At 38.9% G+C, this 8,342-nt stretch overlaps 1 non-coding gene across 1 annotated transcript; it reads right to left on the reverse strand.

Annotated features, from left to right (window-relative positions):
* Positions 1–1,744: 1,744 nt before the first annotated feature.
* LOC118019218 lies at positions 1,745–1,851 on the reverse strand. Its single transcript, XR_004681626.1, has one exon. It is a non-coding gene; the product is annotated as a U6 spliceosomal RNA (small nuclear RNA).
* Positions 1,852–8,342: the final 6,491 nt, after the last annotated feature.

The raw sequence follows: 8,342 nt of genomic DNA on the forward strand, positions 1-8,342 counted from the left end.
TAGCTATACATACACTTAAAATAATGAAATTCCTTCAAGTTCTAAAGAAGGGGAACAAAATGGGGTGGAGGCTTAAAAGAAAGAAAAAACAAATCTGGGAGTGGGGGCCAGAAATACAAGAACAACTTTGTGAAGATGGCAGGATTCGAGTAAGCCTTGAAGGATGGATTCCATGTGATGGCAATTGATGGGATGGTTGGTATGTGTGGCGTTTCAGGCAGTTGGGGGAGCAGCATGGTTGAAGGTCAGAAATGTAGGGGCATTGAGGCTTATTGGGGTAAAGGTAGTTTAGGTTGAATGAAATATTAGGTAAAAGTAGTTAGAGATTTGGGGGAAATAGAGAAGATGCCAAGATTCTGATTTTTTTTAGTGTATATTAGTATTTTTTTCTTTATTGTATTGTATTTTATTTAAATTCAACTTAGTTAACATATAGTGTAGTATTGGTTTCAGAAGTAGAATTTACTGACTCATCACTTGCATGTTAACACCCAGTGCTCATCCCAACACGTGCTCCTTTAATCCCCATCACCCATTTAGCCCATCTGCCCACCAACCTCCCCTCCAGCCACCCTCAGTTTGTTCAGTTAACTATAGTCTCTTAGAGTTTGCCTTTCTCTCTGTTTTTATCTTATTTTATTTTTCCTTCCCTTTCCCTATGTTCATCTGTTTGTTTCTTAAATTCCACATATGAGAGAAATCATATCATATTTTTCTTTCTCTGACTGACTTATTTTGCTTGCATAATACACTCTAGTTCCATCAATGTTGTTGCAAATGACAAGCTTTCATTCCTTTTGATGGCTGCATAATATTCTGTTGTATATATATATACACCAAATCTTCTTTATCCATTCATCTGTCGATGGACATTTGAGCTCTCTTCATAATTTGGCTGTTGCTGATAGTGCTTTATAAACATTGGGGTAGGGGCGCCTGGGTGGCTCAGTCGTTAAGCGTCTGCCTTCGGCTCAGGTCGTGATCCCAGGGTTCTGGGATCGAGCCCCACATCGGGCTCCCTGCTCCATGGGGAAGCCTGCTTCTCCCTCTCCTACTCCCCCTGTTTGTGTTCCCTCTCTCACTATGTCTCTCACTGTCAAATAAATAAATAAAATCTTAAAAAAAAATAAACATTGGGGTGCATGTGCCCCTTTGAATCAGCATTTTTGAATCCCTTGGACAAATACCTAGTAGTGCAATTGCTGGGTCATAGGGTAGTTCTATTTTTAACTTTTTGAGGAAACTCCATACTGTTTTCCAGAGTGGCTGCACCAGTTTGCATCCCCCCCCAACAACAGTGCAAAAGGGTTACCCTTTCTCTGCATCCTTGCCAACATCTGTTGTTTCCTGAGTTGTTAATTTTTTATTTTTATTTTTTTATTTAAATTCAATTAACATATAGTGTATTCTTAGTTTCAGAGGTAGAGTTCAGTGATTCATCAGTTATATATAACACCCAGTGCTCATGACATCACGTGCCTCCTTAGTGCCCATTACCCAGCTACCCCATCCCCCACCTCTTCCCTTGCAGCAACTCTCAGTTTGTTTCCTATGATTAAGAGTGTCTTATGGTTTGTCTCCCTCTCTGGTTTTGTCTTGTTTCATTTTTCCCCTCCCTTCTCCTATGCTCCTCTCTTTTGTTTCTTAAATTCCACATATATGTGAAATCATATGATGATTGTCTTTCTCTGATTGACTTATTTCGCTTAGTATAACCCTCTAGTTCCATCCACATCATTACAAAAAAAATATGGAATGCTTCATGAATTTGCATGTTATCTTTGTGCAGGGGCCATGCTAATCTTCTCTGTATCATTCCAATTTTAGTATATGTGCTGCTGAAGTGAGCACCTGAATTGTTAATTTTAGCCATTTTGACAGGTGTGAGGTGGTATCTCATTGTAGTTTTGATTTGTATTTCCCTGTTGATGAATGATGTTGAGCATTTTTTCATGTTAGGCACATTTGTATGTTTTCTTTGGAGAAATGTCTGTTCATGTCTTCTGCCCATTTGTTAACTGGATTATTTTTTGGGTGTTGATTTTGTTGAGTTCTGGATACTAGCCCTTTATCTGATATGTCATTTGCAAATATATTCTCCCATTCTGTCAGTTGCCTTTTAGTTTTGTTTAGTGTTTTCTTTGCTGTGCAGAAGCTTTTTATCTTGACGAGGTCCCAATAGTTTATTTTTGCTTTTGTTTCTGGAGATGTGTCTAGTAAGAAGTTGCTGTGGCAGGGGTCAAAGAGGTTGCTGCCTGTTTTCTCCTCTAGGATTTTGATGGTTTCCTGTGTCACATTAGGTCTTTCACCCACTTTGAGTTTATTTTTGTATATGGTGTAAGAAAGTGGTCCCATTTCATTCTTCTGCATGTGGCTGTCCAATTTTCCCAACACCATTTGTTGAAGAGACTGTCTTTTTTCTGTTGGATATTCTTTCCTGTTTTGTCGAAGATTAGTTGACCGTATAATTGTGGTTCCATTTCTGGGCTCTCTATTCTGTTCCATTGATCTATGTGTCTGTTTTTGAGCCAGTACCATATTGTCTTGATGATTATAGCTTTGTAATATAGCTTGAAGTCTGAGATTGTGATGCCTTCCACTGTGCTTTTCTTTTTCAACATTACTTTGACTATTTGAGGTCTTTTCTGGTTCCATACAAATTTTAGGATTGTTTGTTTTAATTCTGTGAAAAAATGCTGGTGTCATTTTGATCAGGATTGCATTGAACGTGTAGGTTGCATTGAGAAATATAGACATTTTAACAATATTTGTTCTTCCAATCCATGAGCATGGAATGTTTTTCCATTTCTTTGTGTCTTCTTCAATTTCTTTCATAAGTATTCTATACTTTTCAGCATACAGATCCTTTACCTCTTTGGTTAGGTTTATTCCTAGGCATCTTATGGGTTTTGGTGTAATTGTAAATGGGATCTATTCCTTGACTTCTCTTTCTGCTGCTTCATTATTTGTGTATAGAAGTGCAACAGATTTCTGTATGTTGATTTTACATCCTGGGACTTTGCTGAATTCATGTATCAGTTTTTGGTAGAGTCAGGTTTTCTACATAGAGTATCATGTTGTCTGCAAAGAGTGAAAGTTTGACTTCCTCCTTGCCAATTTGGATGTCTTTTATTTTTCTTTGTTTTCTGATTGCAGAGGCTAGGATTTCCAGTACTATGCTGAACAACAGTGGTGAGAGTGGACATCCCTGTTGTGTTCCTGATCTTAGGGGAAAACTCTCAGTTTTTCCCACTGAAGATGATATTAGCTGTGGGTCTTTCATATATGGCCTTTATGATGTTGAGATATGTTCCTTCTATCCCTATTTTCTTGACAATTTTTAATCAAGAAAGGATGCTGTATTTTGTTAAATGCTTTTTCTGCATCTGTTGAGAGGATCATAGGGTTCTTATCCTTTTTTTAAATTAATATAGTGTATCATGTTGATTGATTTGCAGGTAATGAACCACCCCTGCAACCCTGGAATAAATCCCGCTTGATCATGGTGAATAATCCTTTTAATATACTGTTGGAATCGATTAGCTAGAATCTTGTTGAGAATTTTTGCATCCATGTTCATCAAGGATATTGGTCTATAATAATCCTTTGTAGTGGGGGTCTTTGTCTGGTTTTATGATCAAGGTAATGCTGGCCTTGTAGAATGAGTTTGGAAGTTTTCCTTCCATTTCTATTTTTTGGAACAACTTCAGAAGAATATGTATTAATTCTTCTTTAAATGTTTGGTAGAATTCCCCTGGGAAACCATGCAGCCCTGGACTCTTGTTTGTTGGGAGATTTTTGATTCCTGATTCAATTTGTATGCTGGTTATGGGTCTGCTTAAATTTTCTATTTCTTCCTAGTTCAGTTTTAGTAGTTTAAATGTTTCTAGGAATTTATCCATTTCTTGCAGATTGCCCAGTTTGTTGTCATATAATTGCTCTTAATATTCTCTTATAATCATTTGTATTTCTTCAGTGTTGGTTGTGATCTTTCCCCTTTAATTCATGATTTTATTTATTTGGGTTCTTCTTTCTTTTTGGTAAGTCTGGTTAGGGGTTTATCAATTTTGTTAATTCTTTCAAAGAACCAGTTTCTAGTTTCATTGATTTGTTCTACTGTTTTTTTTTTTTTTAATTTCTGTCTCATTTATTTCTGCTCCAATCTTAATTATTTTCCTTCTTCTGCTGGTTTTAGGCTTTATTTGCTCTTTTTTTTCCAGCTCCTTTAGGTGTAAGGTTAGGTTGGGTATTTGAAACTTTTTGCTTCTTGAGGAAGGCCTGTATTTTTATATGCTCACCTCCTATTATTGTCTTGCTGAGTCCCAAATGTTTTGGACTGTCATGTTTTCATTTTTATTTGTTGCCGTGTATTTTTTGAAATTGCTTCTTTAATTTCCTGGTTTACCATTCATTCTTTAGTAGGAAGTTCTTTAACTTCCATGTATTTGTGGTCTCTGCAAGTTTTTCTTGTGGCTAACTTCAAGTTTCATAGCATTGTGGTCTGAAAATATGCATGGTATGATCTCAATCTTTTCGTACAGGTTGAGGCAGGATTTGTGACTGGTATGTGATCTGTTCTGGAGAATGTTCCATGTGCACTCAAAAACAATGTATCTTTTGCTGCCTTAGAATGAAATGCTCTGAATATATCTGTTAAATACATCTGGTCCAGTGTGTCAATCAAAGTCATTTGCTCCAGGGGGAGGAGCAAGATGGCAGAGGAGTAGGAGACCTAAATTTCATCTGGTTCCAGGAATTCAGCTAGATAGGAATCAAACCATTCTGAACACCTACAACCTCAACAGGAGATCGAAGAAAAGAATAGCAGCAACTCTCTGAACAGAAAAGCAATCACTTTCTGAAAGGTAGAATGTGCGGAGAAGTGAATCTGAGGTGATATTTGGGAACATAGATGGCGGGGGAGGGGACTCCATCAGTCGCTACTGGCAAATGATAGAGAGCAGAGCACAAAATTGGAACTTTTAGAAGTCAGCTCCACTGAAGAATGTCGCTCCAGTGGCTAAGCGGGGCTTGGAACCCTCACTGGGACAGTGTGGTCGGAGGACCCTTAGGGTCACAGAAAGACCGGGGGTGCCTGAGTGTGGCAGAGCTCCCAGGTATTAGAGTGGGGAAGCTGGCTGCAGAGACAGAGCCAAGGCGCGGGCTCTCAGCTCGGGGTTGCCATAAATCGTGATCCGTGGCACAGTCAGGCCACTGCTCTTCCAGCAGGGACCCAACAAGTGACAGATCTGGGGATACTCCCCTTCCTCACCTGGGAGGAGTGCTGTGGGAGCTCACTGCAGGGATATGCTGGGTTTGGAGACTCCAAATGGGATCAGGTGCCAGAGAGAAAAATGCTCAGTCACAGGCTAGGTGAGCACGGAGTGTGGCCAGAGACCGGGGAGATGGGAGTGACTGACTGCTTTTCTCTGGGGGCACACTGAGTAGGGGGGCCCTGAGTTCTCGGCTCCTCAGGGGCGGAGATTGGGAGGCTGCCATTTTCACTCTGGTCCTTCAAAGCTGTACGGAAAGCTTGCAGAGAACCAAAGCTCCCGAGAACAAACCCAAGCAGATTACTTAGCCCGGCCCTGCAAAGGGCGGGGCAATTCCACCTCTGGCAAAGACATTTGAGAACAACGCAATAGGCCCCTCCCCCAGAAGATCAGCAAGAACAGCCAGCCAAGACCAAGTTTACTGATCAATGAGAATGGCAGAACTCCAGTGCTAGGGGAATACAGCACATAGAATTCATGGCTTTTTTCCCCCCTGATTCTTTAGTCTTTGAAAGTTAATTTTTTAAATTTTCTTTCTTTTTCTTTTCCTTTTTTTTGAATTTTTCTTTTTCCCTTTTTCAACCAACATCTAATCAATCCCTTTTTTAAAAATCTTTTTTATTTTTCATTTTAGAGTCATATTCTATTCCTTCATAGTAGTTAACCTTATTTTTGGTATATATATAAGTTGTTCTCTCTTTAAAATTTTGAGATACACTTTCTTCTAACAGACCAAAATATACCCTAAATCTCTAGTGTATGGCTTTGTTCTACTCTCCTGCCTGATCACATTCTCTCCCTTTTTTTAAATTCCTCTTCTTTCTTTTTACAACCAACTTCTTATCAATTCCTTTTATAAAAGCTTTTATAATTTTCATCTTTTTTTTTAAAGATTTTATTTATTTATTTGACAGAGAGAGACACAGTGAGAGAGGGAACACAAGCAGGGGGAACAGAAGAGGGAGAAGCAGGCTTCCTACCAAGCAGGGAGCCCAATGCGGGGCTCGATCCCAGGACCCTGGGATCATGACCTGAGCCGAAGGCAGACGCTAAATGACTGAGCCACACAGGTGCCCCTATAATTTTCACCTTTACAGTCATGTTCCATCCCTTCATTGTATTTACCCTTATTTTTGTACATATATAAGTTTTTCTTTCGTTAAAATTTTGAGAGGCACTTTCTTCTAAAAGACCAAAATACACCCAAAATCTAGTGTGTGGCACTGATTTATGCACCACCCTGATCATATTTGATCATATTCTTTTTCTTTTATCTTTTTCTTTTTTTTCTCTTTTCATTCTTTCCTTTTCTTTCCCCCCAGTTTCAGGTCTCTTCTGATTTGTTTAGTGTATATTTTTCTGGGGTCGTTGTTACCCTGTTAGCATTTTGTTCTCTCATTCATCTATCTCCTCCAGACAAAATGACAAGATGGAAAAAATCAGCTCAAAAAAAAAGAACAAGAGGCAACAATGACTGCCAGGGACCTAAACAATACAGACATTAGTAAGATGTCAGAACTAGAGTTTAGAATGACGATTATAAAGATACTAGCTGGGCTTGAAAAAAGCATGGAAGATACTAGAGAATCCCTTTCTGGAGAAATAAAAGAACAAAAATCTAACCAAGTCAAAATCAAAAAGGCTATTAATGAGGTGCAATAAAAAATGGAGGCTCTAACTGATAGGCTAAATGAGGCAGAAGGGAGAATTAGTGATATAGAAGACCAAATGATGGAGAATAAAGAAGCTGAGAAAAAGAGAGATAAACAATTACTGGATCATGAGGGCAGAATTCAAGAGAAAAGTGATACCATAAGACAAAAGAATATTAGAATAATTGGGATCCCAGAAGAAAAAGAAAGAGAGAGGGGGGCAGAAGATATATTGGAGCAAATTATAGCAGAGAACTTCCCTAATTTGGGGCAGGAAACAGGCATCAAAATCCAGGAGGCACAGAGAACCCCCCTCAAAATCAATAAAAAGAGGTCAACACCCTGACATCTACTAGTAAAACTTACGAGTCTCAGAGACAAAGAGAAAATCCTGAAAGCAGCTCAGGACAAGACATCTGTAACCTACAGTGGTAGAAACATTAGATTGGCAACAGACCTATCCACAGAGATCTGGCAGGCCAGAAAGAACTGGTGTGATCTATTCAGAGCACTAAATGAGAAAAATATGCAGCCAAGAATACTATATCCAGCTAGACTGTCATTGAAAATAGAAGAGAAATAAAAAGCTTCCAGGACAAACAAAAACTAAAGGAATTTGCAAACACGAAACCAGCCCTACAAGAAATATTGAAAGGGGTCCTCTAAGCAAAGAGAGAGCCTAAAAACAACATAGACCAGAAAGGAACACAGACAATATACAGTAACAGTCACCTTACAGGCAATACAATGACACTAAATTCATATCTTTCAGTAGTTCCCCTGAAAGTAAATGGGCTAAATGCCCCAATCAAAAGACACAGGCTATCAGATTGGATTAAAAAAGAAGACCCATCGATATGTTGCCTGCAAGAGACTCATTTTAGAGGCAAAGACACCTCCAGATTGAAAATGAGGGGGTGGAAAACCATTTACCATGCTAATGGACACCAAAAGAAAGCTGGGTGGCAATCCTTATATCAGACAATTAGATTTTAAACCAAAGACTGTAATAAGAGATGAGGAAGGACACTATATCCTACTTAAAGGGTCTGTCCAACAAGAAGATCTAACAATTGTGAATATCTATGCCCCTAACACGGGAGCAGCCAATTATATAAGCCAATTAATAACAAAAGCAAAGAAACACATCGACAACAATACAATAATAGTGGGGGACCTTAACACCCCCTTCACTGAAATGGTCAGATTGTCTAAGCAAAAGATCAACAAGGAAATAAAGGCTTTAAATGACACACTGGACCAAATGGACTTCACAGATCTATTCAGAACATTCCATCCCAAAGCAACAGAATACACATTCTTCTCTAGTGCCCATGGAACATTCTCCAGAATAGATCACATCCTAGGTCACAAATTAGGTCTTAACCAGCACCAAAAGATTGGGATCATTCACTGC

Source organism: Mirounga leonina, unplaced genomic scaffold, assembly GCF_011800145.1.
Source record: "Mirounga leonina isolate KUSES-001 unplaced genomic scaffold, KU_Mleo_1.0 Mir_107, whole genome shotgun sequence".
NCBI classification, from domain to species: Eukaryota; Metazoa; Chordata; class Mammalia; order Carnivora; family Phocidae; genus Mirounga; species Mirounga leonina.